A 17,416-nucleotide genomic window follows, 5' to 3' on the forward strand; every position below is an offset into this window, starting at 1 on the left:
ATGTGCTCACCAGTGTATGCAAGGAAATTGAGAGGACAGCTGTCTGGCCAACAAATTGGAAGAGATTAATATTTATTCCCATTCTGAAGAAGGGTGATCCAATAGAGTGTGGAAGCGATCAAACAATATCATTAATATCACATACAAAGCAAACTAACTGCTGAAGATCATTCAAAAATGACTAGAACAGTACATAGATAGGGAACTGCCAGAAGTTCAAGCAAGATGTAGAAGAGATGGTGGCACTAGAGATATCATTGCTCATGTAAGATAGCTGAAAGTAAAGAATACCAGAAGAATGTATATTTTACTTTATTGATTATGCAAAGGCATTTGACTGTGTGGATCATAACAAGTTATGGCTAATACTGAGAAGAGTGGGAATCTCAGACCACTTAATTGTGTTCATGCAAAACTTATACCTAGACCAGGAGGTTGTGGTGCGAACAGAGCAAGAGAATACTTGTTGTTGTTGTTGTTATGTGCTGTCAAGTTGCCTGCAACACATAGCGACCCCTATGTACAACAGAACTCTACTCTATCCCGAATAAAATCCAATTTTATTGTCTCTGACATATGTACCCCTGTTATGCCAGTCACTGAGTCAATCCATCCCATCGAAGGTCTTCCTCTTTTGTGCTGTCCCTCCACACTCCCAAGCATAATGTCCTTCTCCAAAAACTGGTCCCTCCTTGGAATATGTCCAGTGTATGTCAGGTGGAACTTCAGAATATTTGCTTTCCAAGAGCAGACTTGTTTCACCCTTTCCAGGAATAATCTGTTCTCTTAGCATCCATGGTATAGTCAGTACTCTTTTTCCAGAACTACAGCTCAAAGGAATCAATTCCCCTTCTATAATCCCTAATCATTGTCTAGCTTTCTGATGCATAGCATGTAAGTGTGAAGACATGACCTGGATCCGGCACACTGTAGTCTACAGACCAACATTGTTGCTCATCGGTACTCTGGAGATGTCTTTCAGAGAAGACTTTCACAATACAATTCGTCTTTTGATTTCCTGGCTGCTAGTACCAAGAGTGTTGATTGTGGAGCCAAGCAAAGTAAAGCTGTCAACAATCTCAATCTCTTCACCATTTATCATGATGCTGCCAATTGTCCCAGAGGTGAGAATCTTTGTTTTCTTGATGTTGAGCTTCAATCCATATTGAAGGCTGCAGTCCTTGACCTTCTGCAGCACTTCAGGTCCTCTTCAGTTACAGCAAGCAAGGTTGTGTCATCTGCATAATGTGAGTTGATGAGTCTTCCTCCAATCCTTTTGCCACACTCCTCTTCTTTGAGCCCAGCCTCCTGAATGATCTGTTCCGCATATTGATTGGAAAGGTATGGAGATAAGACACAACCCTGGTACACCCTGCCCAATTTTAAACCATGCTGTGTTTCCTTGTTCTGTTCTGATGACTACCTCCTGGTCTAAGTACAGTTTTCACATAAGCACCATCAAGTGTTCTAGGATTTCCATTCTACTCAGAGTTAGTCACAATTTGTTGTAATCTACACAGTCAAATGCCTTTGCATAGTTAATGAAACACATGTAGACATTCTTCTGGTGCTCTCTACTTTTGGCCAAGATCCAACTAACATTAGCTATAATATCTCTAATGCCAAAACCTCTTCTAAACCCAGCCTGTATATCTGGCAGTTCTCTGTTGATGTGCTGTTCCAGTCATTTTTGGATAATTTTCAACAGAATGTTGTTTGCATGTGATAATAATTATATTATTCAATAATTTCCACACTCTGTCACCTTTCTTTAGAATAGGAGCTAATGTCAATCTCTTCTAGTCAGTTGGCCAGATGGTTGTCCTCTACATTTTTTGGCACAACTTGGTGAGCACATACAGGACAGCATCTGTTTATTGAAATATGTTAATTGGTATACCATCAATTCCTGGGGCCTTGTTTTTTGCCAATTCCTTCAGAGCAGCTTGAACTTCTCTCTTCATCACCACAAGCTCTTCCTCATATGTTGTTTCATGAAATTCTTCTGTCTGTTGATTCTTTTTGGTACATAAGGAAGTGTATCAGGGTTGTATTCTCTCTCTAGACTTATTTAATCTGTATGTTGAGCAAATTGTCTGAGAATCTAGACTTTATGAAGAGAAATGTGGCATCATGGTTGGAGGAAGACTCATTAATAACCTGTATTTTCAGATGACAACCTTGCTTGCTGAAAATGAGGAGTATTTGGAGCACTTGTGGCAGAAGATCAAAGAATACAGACTTCAAATGGATTTCATCTCAATGTCAAGAAAACAAAGATTCTTTCCACCATACCAAAGGCAGTATTATGACAGACGGAGAAGAGTTTCAACCTGTCAACAAATTCCTCTTACTTGGATCCACAGTTAACTTCCTTGGTACCTGCAATTAGGAAATCAGGACATGTATTGCACTGGGAAAGTCCACCATCAGGGACCTTTCCAAATTATTGAAGAGTAATGATGTCAGTTTGAGTCCAAAGGTGCATCTAATTCAGGCCATCTTTCTAATCACTAGCTATGCATCTGATAGCTGGACTTTGAATAAGAATGATACTTCTATCAGAATTGACATCTCTGAGTTGTGATTTTGGAGAAGAGTACTGAACATCACATGGGGTGTCAAAGAATAAATATCTATTTGGAGAAGGTGCAGTCAGAGTGCTCTTTGGAGGCAAAGACTGTCTTTGCCTCACGTACTTTGGGAATGTTACTAGGGGAGGCTATTCTTTGGAGTGGAACACGATTCTTAGAAAGGTATAGAGGGTCAGTGAGGGAGAAGAAGACCCTTGACCATGTAGATTAACATGGTGGTTGCCCCAATGGGCTCTAATATGTCAGGAAGTGTGCAGATGGCACAAGATAAGATGGGGTTCAGATCTGTTTTTCATAGGTCTGCTATGGCTGGTTCTTCAATCAACTGCACCTAAAAAACAACAGACACTAGGATTAGATGGCATCTCATTGTGATATTGATTTGCATCTCTGCCAGTGATTTTTTTTTTCCAGAAGAAACCATTTTTTAAAGAAAAAAGTCATATAAATATTAGAGTCTAAAATTTGCATGAGACACAGGGAGGAGATGAGGGGAGCTACGTGACTATGCAAAGAGGAGCGCTTATAGGAGTCAATACAGAGAGAGGGTCGTTGCAGCACTTAGACAAAGCACAAAGTACCTATGGACTGCCACATGCACATTCAAGGAGAGAAGGCTGCACAGAGCTCTCTGCCCTCTGCCTACTTGCCATCACGTAACAAGCACACCGAACTACACTATTGGCTGCTCTACACCAGCCAAGGAGGAAGGGTTTCTACACTACTGTAAGGGCTCGGGTGGGGTTCTCAGCAGTTTGGTTTGGATGAACGGGACTCCAGAAGTAGAAGGGGGTGGGCGCAGAAAGGTCTATACACAAGGAGGCACTGGGGGACTTTTAACCATGCTCTGGCCACTTAGGGTGGGCTGGGGGCCTGGACAGTCACCTTCATAGAGAAGAAATGACACCTGTCATGGTAATTGTTAGTAACATTGAATATTTTTACCAAACAATTATAAAAAGATGTTTTATGATGGTAAAATAATAACATTTTGTTATTTTTATCCATTTTAAGTCTGCAATTACGTACGTATTTAACATGCAGCCTCTCTATTTCTAAAAGTTTTTCTGTGTCATACAAAGGGGAACAAATAATCCTCAGGATGACAGTAAGAACAGATCACCCTAAATTGTTGTGTCACTATCATCCTAAAGACCCCAAGCAAACAGAGCTGCAATCTATGTTCCTCTCCTCTTCCAGAGCAAGAAGAATAATTGAGAGGTCCATATCCTCTGTCTCCTATCGAGATATAATAAACCTCTGCTACTCACCTGACACTTGTCTCTGAGATTGCCTTTCAGTGGCAGCTGGTAGATTCTTGACTTACAATAACAAACCCATTATGCAGTATAGCACCAGGACTCCTTAATGGATGTGAAGCGGTATTGTATTGTGTCTTTAATTTGTGGTTCCCAAGTGATTGATGATGTTTTGCATGTTTTGGGGTGATTATTGGCTATATGTATATTTTCTTTCAAGAAATAAAACAGGCTTTTATAACAACTATTTTTAAAGTGAAAACAATGAACTAAAAAAAATGACTTCAAAAGAGCAAGTTAAACATGTTTTCCTGATGCTAAAACATATTGAATGAAATTCAGTTTTCTATTTGTTTTAATAGATTTCTCGAACAAGGTGACATAATTTGCAGGGTGTTGCTCAGCTCACCCAAGCCTACTGATTTCCCGACTGTTTGAATTCACCACTTGCTCTGTGGAAGAAAGATAGGCAATCTCATTCCATTAGATTTACAGTTTTGCAGCTTTTCTCTGTCAACCCAATGGAATGCGGTTCAAACGCACCAGTTACTCCATGAGAGAAAGATGAGCAATTTCCTCTCATGTGATTTACAGACTTTGGGGGGAAAAAAACAACCCACAAACCCTTTGTGGTTTAGCTATGAGTTGGTTCCAACTCAACGGCACATTTTGTTGTTGTTGTTATGTGTCATCAAGTCACTTGGGACTTATAGCGACCTATGTTCTGAACCCTGCTCTATCCTGTGCCAACCTCATTGTCTCTAACACACTTACCCCCATTACCTCAGTCACTGAATCAATCCATCTCATTGAGGGTCTTCCTCTCTTGCACTGTTCTTCTACCTTCCCAACCATGATACCCCTCTCCAAGGACTGGTCCCTTCTTGCAACATGTCCAAAATATGTCAGAAGGAGCTTCAGAAAAGTTTTCTCCAAGGAGAAGCCTGTTTTCACCTTCTCTAGGAAAAATCTGTTTGTTCTCCTAGCAGTCCATGGTATATTCATTACTCTTCCCCGGCACCACAGGTCAAAGGCATAAATTCTCTATCATCACTAGTCATTGTCCAGCTTTCCGATGAATAGAATGTAATTGTGAAGATTATGGCCTGGCTTGTGTGCACCTTAGTCTCCAGACTGACATAGTTGCTCTTCAGTAATTTCCCTGAGAGCAGACTTTCCCAGTGCAATTCATCTTTTGATTTTCTGGTTGCTGGTACCAACAGCGCTGATTGTGGAGCCAAACAAACAAAAACTGTGAACAATCTCAGTCTCTTCGCCATCTATCATGATACTGCCAAATGGACCAGTGATGAAAATCTTTGTTTTCTTGATATTGGGCTTCAATCCATATATCCATATTGAAGGCTGCAGTCTTTGACCTCCTGCAGCAAGCACTTCAGGTCCTCCTCAGTTTCAGGATTGTGTAATCTGCATAACATGGGTTATTGACGAATCTTCATCCAATCCTGATGCCACCATGTTCCTCCATAGAGTCCAGCCTCCCGGATGATCTGTTCTGCATATAGGTTGAAAAGGTACCGAGATAGGACACATCCTGTCATACTCCTTTCCCTATTTTGAACCATGCAGTGTTTCTTTGCCCTGACGATTCCCTCCTGGTCATCAGTTTAAAGACTAATAAAGTGCACCTGATCCTACTCACGGGATTATCAATTGCTTTCTATGGATCAGAAATTTGAGAAATGAATATTTTTGCCTTTGAATTGTGGTGTTGGTGAAAAGGATTGAATATAGTACAGACTGTCAAAAGAACATACCAATCTGTATTAAAGGAAGTACAACCAGGGTGTTCTTTAGAGACAAGCATGGTGAAACTTAGTTTCTAAATTTTGGGCATGTTATCAGAGGGATACAGTCCTTGTAAAAGACATCATGCTGAGAAACGTCTGCTAATAAGTGTATAACCCTCAAAGAGATGGGTTGGCACAATGATTGCAATAATGAGCTTGAGCAACTTAGAGATCTTAAGGATGGCACAAGATAAGATCTGTGGCTCAGAGAGTTGCTGTGAATCAGAGTGGACTCAATGACACTTAACAACAATATTCTACCCATAAGCCCACCACAGTAGTGATTCCTCATAAAGACTGTGCAAACACCTTTAATCTTCAGAGCAGAAGATGGAGGGGATCTCAGTATCAACAAGAAAGAGCTTGGAAAAGAACACATCTTATTGGAACCGAGTTCCCATGATGGGACACTCTTAGAACCAGAAAACATAGAGTGCTTTCACCTGGAGTCCACACTGTTAATTTGGATTTCTGGCCTCCTAAACTTTGAGAGAATGCAATTTTATTTATTAAAGCCATTTACTTGTGGTATCTGTTAAAGTAGCACTAGCTTTCATAAAGGGCACCTTCAGTAATGTGGAGGTCCAGTAAATGTGAGAGACTCTTGGCGAGATGAATCGGCTCAATATGGGCAGTGATAATTAACAAGTGCCAGTGATGGCATAGACCATGTAGAAACAGGCAACATCATATTCTATTGTACATACGAAACCAACATCAACTAAGAACAAAATATCATTTCAGTAATGACTGGTTATTTGTCAATTGCCTCCTTAAAATCAGGTCATTTATTCCATTAAACTAAACAGTACTTTGGCAAATTGAATTATTAAATAGTCTTCATAATATTTTTTTCTAAGAAGATTATGCTCTTCTTAAAAATAACTAAAATTCAAACGATGGCTATTTACAATGGAAGAAAGAATACTGATTTTTCTTTGTTTGCAATGTGACATTATTCAGTAAGGTATTTTCAACAATCATTTGCTATACATGCTTACAGGGAACTATTTGAAAACTTGTTTCCATGATAATTAGTGACCTATAAAAATAATCAGGGATCAGAACAGCACAATATAATAGATCATGAATACCTGGATGGCAGGTAATTTTAAATACAATGTTGGATTTTAGAATCTTTCAGTTTGCAAAGTATGATAGTCTTTGGAAACTTGTGAGGTTTAAATCTTGATTTTTGTCATTAATACGATTTCTTTGTGTATATAAACCAATGAGATTTTCTTCTGGACCCAACAACTTGCTAATCCTCTGATACTTCAGTCTGCAGAAAATTGTATCTAACAAATCTTCAGTCAGTCAAATTTATCTTAGTGCGCATAAACCTAGAAATAAAATGGAATTAAAACTAAGTTAATAATAAAAAATAAGCACAAGAAAGAAGACTCAAGGAAAACTTTACATGTTCTGGTTACAATTAGGGCATTCTGGTGGCAAAGTTGGTAGGGAGTTGTATTGCTAAGCCATCAGCCACTGTTCACATCCACCAGCTGCTCTGGAGGAGTGGGAGAAAGATGTCATTCTGCTCTTAACAGTTTAGAGCCTTGGCAACCCACCAGAGGGCCAGCTGTGAGTCAATTCTGACTCCACCGCAATGAGAGTGAGTGAGAATTACAAATCTGTCAACCGCATCGCAGAGACACAAGGGCCAAATAAAAGCAGTTAGATATATTTTGAAAAACTATTTTTTGGTGGGGAAAATGGTAGTGAAAACTTGTTTGTAACAAGTTTTTATTTGGATAATCCAGAAATCATTTATATTTCATAATTGGTTTAAAGATACATAACACTTAAACAGGAGATCTATCTTCTGAATTGCTTGCCTAAGGCAAATATTAAAATTAATCTTTACTCCCTGACCACCAGCTGGCAAGAAGAAGAAAGAACTGAGAAGAGCACGTGGCTGCTAAAGATAGATTTTAGATTGTCTAGAGAGTGTTTCATTCACAAGCAGGAATCCAGGGAGCTGATCGTATCTATACTTTCTGGGACCCCATTATATTAGTATTCTTTCTACAGAATAAGAGTTAACAAATATGCTTCAATGCCTTTTTACCTCCCTATTTGGGGCTGCTCTCTATGAACTTTGAGAAATGGTGATAGTTATAGAAAGGTTTCAGGTCTTTTGTTCATAGGGTTGCTATGAGTCATGCTCAACTCTATGGCAATCAACAACAACTGCAACTAGTGACCTAGTCAGTAGTGAATGGTGCTGTTAACCCAAAAGTCAGACATCTCTGGTGGTTCAAATTCCCCAATACCTCCAGGGCAGAAAGATGAGCAGTTCCCTCCATTATGAACTATAGCCTCAGAAACTTGATGAAGGGTTTCTGAGTTAGAACCAACTTGACAGAATAGGATTTGAGGTCTTTTTTTTTATTCTCCACAAAGTTGAAATGCTTCCTCATTCTTACTAACCAAAGATTTTGCCTCTTAATTCACGCCCTAAGTGTTGGCAGCACAGTTTGGGCATTTCTTCATCTTCCAGTTGTCTCAAAAACGTCGTGACAGCCTTTAGCTGATGGGCACATTTTAATTGTTTCAATAAGAGCTGACTCTTGTAGAGCACTCTAGCCTTCTTTTTATTTTACTAGGTTAACAAAAAAAATGTCTAAGTCATGTAGTGGGCTTTCAGAGGGAAATTTATCCCCCATCATTTCAAGATGCATTCTATGAAAAAGGAAAATGTCCAGTAGCCAAGTCTAGCATCTTGCATGTGGTGCTGATATTGAGATTAAAAACTAATTAATTGTATACAATCATATTTCACAAAAATATGTTGCTGAAATTGACAAAAAATCATTTTATTGTACTCATTTGTAATTGGATTGTATAAGCTTTAACCCAAACTTGTATTTTCTTTATTAAAAATTTTACAGGGTCCCTTAGATATTCTCACAAATAAAAATGAGAGCAGTTCTTAGAGGGTAATTTTCAGATACATTGTTGACATTGCAATATTTAATTCACAAATTAATTAGTCTCATTTGTATTAATTTTGGCTTTATTCCTTTTGTCTTTTATATATCAATTCATTGTTCTCCAATTATAGCTAAATCCCTTCTAGACAAGCTCAAAACATCATTTCCTATTGTTTTATGGCAGTCTGCAAGATCTTCCATGATACTTACCATCTCCACCTAATGTTTTGTCACCATCTGATATCACCTTTAATCTTGTTTTCTAACTCCACTATGCTGCCTCAATTCCACTCCCTCTTCACAGTTTTTCATATTTTTATTGTGACAATGTATCATTTGAAAACAAGAGTGAAAATATTTACACTTATCAATGCCTTTTTTTCTGTTATTGTTGTTAATGTCACAATGTAAGCTCCAACTCATAGTGAAGCCATGCATAATAGAATGAAACCTTGTTTTATCCTATGGCCTTCTCTCAATCTCTGTTGGGGATTATTGGGGAGGAAGGGAGGACAGATTGCCTAAACTCCAGATGAGTGCAAGCCGCCCAACTGCCTTTAATATGGGATAGAGAAATTTCTCCTGTGTTTTGGCCATACCAGCTTGAGAAAGCTTGCCACCTGGGAAGAAGACTGCCACATCTGTTGATCTGGGAGTAGTCCACACGAGGCTGAGAGTCTCCTATCCAATCTGCATGTCCAACATATGCAAGCCCACTCTATCCTGCCTGCCTGTTTGCTTGCTCATATATAAGTGTGCTGTAGCCCCTAGTTGAGCCCCAGAGTTGAGCTGGATCAACTCTACGAATGGCTTCTGGAATGGTGTGTCTTTGTCATGCTTATCCCCATCAGGGTGTTGCTGTTCATTGTCGGTGAACAGACAGTGACAAATCTCTAGTGTGGCCATTGTTACAGTCCCTGTGTCAATCGATATCACAGGGTTCTTTGCTCCCTTTGCTAATCTTCTAGGTTTTCAAGCATGATGTCCTTCTGGAGAAACTGATTCCTTCTCCTACATACCCAGAATATGTAAAATGAACTCTCACTCTCTTTACTTCTGAAGAGGACTCAAATAGCCCTTGTTCCAAAACAGATTTGTTTGCTCTTTTTCCACTCTGTGTTATAGTCTTTTGTTGTTATTGTGACATGTCAGTGAACTTGCATATGAGTAGCTGATGATCTATTTAAAAATCAGCACCTGACCTAGTTTTTACAGCTGATATTTAGCCTCTCCAATTTTTTTTCACAAATATAATGAATCTAATTCCTGCGTAGACCATCAGGTAAAGTCCTTGTGCATAGTCACCGTTTTTATAGGAGATATTTGCAATGAATAGGTCATTTATTATACAGAATTCTATCATTCTATCTTCAGCATCATTTCTATCATGTTTACTGACTACCAATCCTTCTTCCCTGTTCAGAACTTTTGCATTCCAATCATCCATTATTATCAATGTATCTTGGTTGCATGTTAGATTGATATCCAACTGCAAAAGTTGGTAAAAATCCTCCATTTCCTCCTCTTTGGCTCTGATTATTGGTGCTTATATGTGAATGATGGTGATATTAACAGGCCTTCCTTGTATGTGGATGGATATTATCCTGGTTATCGCAACATTGTATTTCAAAATGGAACGCAACTCTATTTTTCTTCACGTTTTCCTTTCTAGCACAGTAAATTATATGACTGTCTGGTTTAAAATTTTCCATGCCAATCCACTTTATTTTTCAAATGCCTAGTATTTCAATATTTATGCATTCCATTTCTTCCTTAACAATGTCCAATTTTTCTACATTCATATATCTCACATTCCACATTCCGATCACTAGCATTCATTCGCAAATGTCCCTCTTCCTTGGTGATTCCAAATATGAAGGCTCAGCCTTTGATGCCATATCTGCTAGTTTAAGGTAAGTGTAGTCTGTTATATGCAGGATTTTCAAAGCCTTGTCAGGTACTCATTATAGAACAGACAGACCATCAACTACTCTTATGCAAGTTCGAACTGAAGCTAATGAAAATAAAATCATATCCACAAAAACCAAAGTTTGATCTTGAGTCTATCCCACCAGAATTTTAAAACCATCTCAGGAACAGGTTTGAGGTGTTGAACATTAATAAGCAAAGACCAGATGTGCTGTGGGATGATATCAATAATATCATCCATGAAGAATGAAAAAGGTTATTACAAAGACAGAGGAAGAAAAAAAGACCAAGATGGATGTCAGAAGAGACTCTGACTATTGCACTAGAGCATTGAAAAGCCAAAGCAAAGGGAAGAAAATCAACAAGTTAAGGAGCTGAATAGATTTCAAAGGGCAGATGGGAAGACAAAGTAAAATATTATAATAAAAAATACAAACATCTGGGATCAGAAAATCCAAAGAGATACACTTGCTTGACATTTCTTAAGCTGAAGGAAATGAAGAAGAAATTCAAGCCTTGAGTTGCAATACTTAAAGATGCTATGGACAGAATGTTGAATGATCAAAAAAACATTAAAGAAGTTGGAAGGACTACACAGAGTTACTGTACCAAAAACAATTGGTTGATACAGAAGTTCATGAAGTAGCATATGATTAAGAGACAATGTTAATGAAAGAGGAAGATGAAGTTACTCTAAAGGAATTGGCAAAAAGCAAGGCCTCAGAAATTGATGGAATACCAATTGACATAGTTCAACAAATAGATGCAGACCTTGTGCCAAGAAATCTGGGGGACAACTACCTGGTCAATTGACTGGAAGGGATCCATATTTATTCCCATACCAAAAAAGATGATCCAGCAGAGTGTGGAAATTATTGAACAATATTACTGATGTCAGACACTGGCAATATCCTACTGAAGATTTTCCAGAAAGGATTGGATCAGTAGTACCTTGACAAAGAATCTCCAGATGTGTAAGTGGGGTTTCAAAGAGGCCCTGTCATTAAGGACATTATAACCAACATTAGATGGATCTTAGCTGAAGGCAGAGAGTAGCAGAGGAATGTGTATCTATGTTTCATTGACTATGCAAAAGCATTTGACTGTGTGGATCACAACGAATAGTGGTTAACCTTGAGAAGAATGGGAATCCCAGAACACTTAATTTAGCTTATGCAAAACCTATACTTAGACCAGGAAGCAGTTGTCAGAACAGAGCAAGGAAACACTTCATGGTTCAAAATCAGAAAAGGTGTACATCAGGGACGCATTCTGTCTCCATACCTGTCCAATCTACATGTGAAACAGATCCTTTGGGAGGCTGGACTTTATGAGGAAGAATGTGGGGTCAGGATTGGAGGAAGATTGTTCAACAACTGAGCGGGACCTGTGGCATGTACTGCAGAACATCAAGGACTGCAGCCTTCAATATGGATTGAAGCCCAGCATCAATAAAACAAAGATTCTCACTACTGGACCAATTGACAGCATCATCATAAATGGAGGAGTGACTGAGATTGTTAACAGCTTTTCAGCGTGTTTGGCTCTGCAATCAACACTCTTGCTGCCAGTAGCCAGGAAATCAACAGATGAGCTACATTGGGGAAATCTGTGTTCAGAGACTTCTCCAGAGTACTGAAAAGCAGTATTCCACTCTAGAGATCAAGGTGCCCCTGATCTAGGCCATAGTCTTCACAATTACTTACTATGCATCAAAGAGCTGGACAATGAATAAGGATGATAGGAGAAGAATCAATGCATTTGAGTTGTGGTGCTGGAGTATCGAACATGATGTGGACTGCCAAGGAAACTAACAGGACGGACCGGGAGAAAGTGGGACCAGACTGCTCCTTGGAGGCAAGGATTTTAAAGCTCTGTCTCACATAATTTGGGTGCATGGCAGGAGGGACCAGTCCTTGGAGAAGGATACCATGAATGGAAAGGTGGAGGGACAGAACAGGAGAGGAAAACCCTAAATGAGATGTATTGACACAGTAACTGGAGTAATGGAGGTAGGTATGTCCAAGACTGTGAAATTATCTCAAGATAGAACAGGGTTCAGAGCTATTGTACAGAGGGGTCGCTATGAGTCACAAGCTACTTGACAGCACATAACAACAAAAACAACTACATGTGCCAGTGAGTAGCAACTGACTTTCCAGTGGATTTTTAGAGTTGTACAGGAAGAGACTGTATTTCTTGCATGGATCAGTGAGTGGATTCAAACCATCTGTCTTTGGGTTGCCAGTGTAACTCTTTACCCAATAGGCCACAAAAGATTTCTAGCATATTCTTTAGAATTTATTTGTTGGAATTTTCTACAGGCATTTTGTCACCAAGAAATAAACTCTGAATTTGAAAGAGCCCAATTTTGTTTCATCATTGATTTAGTAGAATCATTTCTCCTAGGATATTTGTAACTGATGAAACATATATAGGTTTTAAGCTTAGAGTTGTCTCCTCACTCCAATAAGTGTTTCATGCATCTCATTTATATTTTATTTTAATATATCATATAATATTTTATTACTAAGATACAAACTTTAATGTCTTAAGCCAATTTCCCCCCCTTTCTTCACTCGGGAGGTGCTAATGTGTAATAATCTCCAAAGCAATTATCTGCGTAGTCATCCTCCACATCTGAAGCTCCAACACCAAAGCAATAGCATATTATTTCAACAAAAAGTTTTCCAATTTTATGTAACTTGCCTGTTGTTGAAATATTCCTCAAATAGCAACACAGAGTGTTACAACAAATTGCCAAAACGGTATATGTCTTCAGAAACTGTTACCGTAAGAGAACTGAGATCATATTTCATAAATGTCCCAGGGATTATGGCTGCCTGCAACATGGTTTATGACACGCTCACTTTCTGTCATAGAAAAATGAATGTTGAAATTTTATAAATAGATAGATAGATAATACATGATAGATGTAAAGATATGGATAAAGAGATAGAGACAGACACAGAGACAGAGATAGACATGAGATAGAGATAGATATATGTAGTTTTGTTCACACAACTGCAATGAAATATCTGAACATCTGCATGTGATCTATAGTCCTTTCCCCCCTACTTCCATCTAAAGGATTAATAATTCCTGGAACAATTCTCCGAAAGACAAATGTTCTCTTCTGTGAAAAAAGTTGTAAGAATTTCGCCTGACAAGTGTTGCCACATGTGCCTGACCTTGGGGATGTGGAATTGCCTTGCCTACAGTTATGTGAAAATCCCCTGCTACCTTATTGACATATGGATGACCCCAATTTCTGCATACATCTGGAGGCTACCACAAATATTTTTCTCTTGGTAGAAGTGCCGTCGCTGCACTTAAATTTTTTTTTAAATATCATATCTTTCAATGTTTGTTCTCTTTGCTGCCTGCAATATATCAGGGGCCGCCTCCTGTGCTACTTTTTCTGCCATGGTAAAAGATTGCATATTGCTTGTTCATAAACAAAACTACATGTGTAAGCAATCATTGTTTTGTTATATTAAATATATTTCAACATACTGCTATTTCATGGCCATGGTAATTCCTATATTGATTCTCTACTTGCTAGAAAATTACTACTAGATTTCATATTCATTATCTATCCATATATCTTTATACATTGAAAATTCTATTTTTTTGCTTTGGGGTTTTCTTTTTGGAAATAAAATTTTTATTATGTACTAGTTGCTAAAAGTTTGCATACATTGTTTTTCACACCAGACTTATGCCATTTCCTTTATGCACCCCTTCTTCCACCCATCAAATTGCGTGACCTTTTGTTTAACCACAGCACCCCCATATCCTCAACTCTCTACTTCCCCCTTTCTCCCCTTGGGTCCTCATACATGTTCTTTAATAATGGTCTTATATAGTATTTGTCCTTATAGGATTGAGTTCACTTAGCGTAATGCTCTCCAGTCCCTTCCAAGTTAGGTAGTAATATGCAAAATCATTGCTCCTGTGTCCTGTGTAGAACTCAATTGCGTGAATGTACTATAATTTCTCAGTCTACTCAATTGTGGTTGACATTTGGGCTGTTTTCATGGTCTTGTGATGGTGAATAATGCTGCTATGAACAGTGGTGTACAAGTCTTCATTTGTGCCTCACTTCTCATTTTCTTGAGGTATATTCCAAGCAGTGGAATAGATGGGTCATGCGAAATTTCTATATTCAGCTTTCTGAGGAAGCACCAAACTGCCTTCCAAAGTCATAGCATCATTTCACAAGTCCACCAACAATGTATTAGAGTTTCTATCTCTCCAAATCCTCTGAAAATTTATTACTTGCCATCCTGTTAAACTTTGCCACTGCTACTGGAATGAGATGCTATCTCACTGTGGTTGTGGTTAGCCTATTTCTAAGTGCCAGTGATTTTGAGTATTCCTTCATGAGTCTGTTAGCCATCCTAATATCTCCCTCTGTGAAAAGTCCTTCATGTCTTTTACCTGTTTTGTAATTGTGTTATCAGTCTTTTTCTTGTGGAGGTCCTGTAAGATTCTGTAAACTTTTTATATGAGACCCTTGTCTAAAATGATACTGCCAAATGTTTTTTCCCAGTGAGTAGATTTTTGTTTTTATCCTGTTGGAAATTTTTTTATGCACATATAAATTTAATCTTTAAAACGTCCCATTCATCAATTTTAGCCTCTTTAGAGTGTGCATTTCTGGCTGTATTTGGCCTTCTCTTTTTCTCATAGACTAAGCCAAATGACTTGGAAGAAGGAGTGGCATCCACTTCTGTAATAGCTGGCCTCCAGAAACCCTATGAACCTCGAGAGAGGATGAGAGACACCCAAGCGTTGAGGACTCTCCTTCATAGGGTCGCTATGAGTCACCTGCGACTCGACGGCACTTAACAACAACAACAATAACAAGCCAGATGAACTAGGGGTCTCTGGCTAACAATCCATCAGCATGTGGGCATGCCGGAATTTTTAAATGCTGAACTGCTTGGCCTCGCCTTCAGACTGAGGGCTAGTATGTTGTGAGTTGGATTTATGCTGGAAGTTGTGGGCCTCTCACATCTTCAGGAATGACAGGTATGGAACACTTGGTGCTCTTATGCCTTTCTTTTCATCCCAAGTGGGTGTCAATAGATGGACTTGCCAGATGAACTGGGGGTCTCTAGCTAACAGTCCATCAGCATGTGGCCATGCCGGAAATCTTAAATGCTGTAGGGCCCTCAGGCCTGGTTTTAATTGTTTTTGGTCAAACATTTTTCTAGGTGGTTTAGCACTGTTATGTCAATTTGCTGTACAGAGGTAACTCGTGGTTGCTGTGATGCTGAGCACTGTGACCCTAATGTGCCAAATGTGATCTTGGTCACCCATGATGAACAATGTTTGGTGGAGCTCCCCGATTAAAATGAGCTTGGAAGCAGAAGCGGTGTTCACTTCTGAAACAGCTTGCCTCTGGAAACTCTACGAACTTGGAGAAATGAAGACAGTCATACAAGTGTTCAGGTCTTTCGTTCATAGAGTCACAATGAGTCATCTAAGACTTGACAGCATTTAACAAAAACAACAGACCATTTAGGCTTGATCCCAGTTTGTTTCTGATAAACTTTATGGTTTTGGGTTTTACTCCCAAAGTGGTCTCTAGTCTACTTTGAGTTGATTTTTGTTGATGTGAGATGTGGGTCCTGTTTCCTCTTTCTGCAGGAAGTATTCTAGCTTTGCTAGGAGGATTGGTTGAAGATGTTGCCATTTCCCCATTTGATAGATCTTATTTTCTTGTCTATTATCAGTTGATGATGGATAGTCGGGTTCATTTCTGGGTTCCCAATTCTATTCCATTTGGCTATATACTTGTCATTGTACCAGTGCTATGCTGTTTTGGTTACAACTGCTCTGTAGTAGGTTTTGGGGACAGGGAGTACTATGCCTCCCATTTCATTTTTGTTTTTCAGAAGTGCTTTGCTTATTTGGTAACTCTTTCCTCCTGAAATACATTTGATGATTTCCCTTTTAATCTTCTTGAAAAACAAATTTGGTACTGTATTGAGATTGTGTTGAGTATGTAGAATGCTTTTCATAGGATTGTCATTTTCACAATATTGAATATTTCTATCCATAAATAGGAAACATTTTTCCATTTATTTAGGTCTTTTATTGTGTCTCATATAAGTCTTCTATAGTTTTCTTTGTCCAGGTCTTTTGTGTCTCTAGTTAGGTTCACTCACAATTATCTCAATTTGTGGTTGGCTATTGTAAATGGTATTGTTTCATGTTTTCCGTCTCTGAGTTCTCTGTTACCGTGGAGGAATCCCACTGATTTTTGGATATTGATCTTCTATCCTGCCACTCTACTAAATAGTTCTACTAGATCTAACAGTTTGTTGTTGTTGTTGAGTGTTTGGGATTTTTTTTTTTTTTTGTACACTAGCATATCATCTGCATGTAGTGACAGTTCAACCATGTATTTTCTAATCTGGATGTCTTTAATTTCTTTCTCTTGTCTCATTCGCCTCTCTATTGCCTGGCCTCAACTTCTGGCCAGGAGGCTTCCAAGCTCCCCGGGGGCTTGTCCCTCAGTCTCCCCTCAGTGCCTCCTGACCGATTTTGGCTCCGCCTTGGGGCTTGTACCAGTAGGCGTGTCAGAAGCTATTGCTGTGAGTCCCCTCTCTTTTGCTGGCCTCAACTTCTGCCCTTGCCGCTTCCAGGCTCCCTGGCAGCATGTCCCGCAGTCTCCCCCCTGTGCCTCCTGAAGTTGGAGCTAGAATGATTGAATTTTGTAAAATGAATGACTTATTCATTGCAAATACGTTTTATAAGAAACATAAAGTTATACACATGGATTTCACCTGATGGTATGCATAGGAATCAGATCGATTACATCTGTGGAAAAAACCGCTGGAGAAGCTCAATGTCAGCTGTGAAAACTAGGC

The 17,416-nt window shown here is 38.9% G+C and overlaps 1 pseudogene; it reads right to left on the bottom strand.

Annotated features, from left to right (window-relative positions):
- Positions 1-13,107: 13,107 nt before the first annotated feature.
- Positions 13,108-17,416, bottom strand: part of LOC102846184 — an 18,983-nt pseudogene continuing 14,674 nt past the window's right edge.

The sequence above is a fragment of the Elephantulus edwardii genome, unplaced genomic scaffold (genome assembly GCF_000299155.1).
Source record: "Elephantulus edwardii isolate Elephantulus edwardi_28Jun2011 unplaced genomic scaffold, EleEdw1.0 scaffold00017, whole genome shotgun sequence".
Classification (NCBI taxonomy): domain Eukaryota; kingdom Metazoa; phylum Chordata; class Mammalia; order Macroscelidea; family Macroscelididae; genus Elephantulus; species Elephantulus edwardii.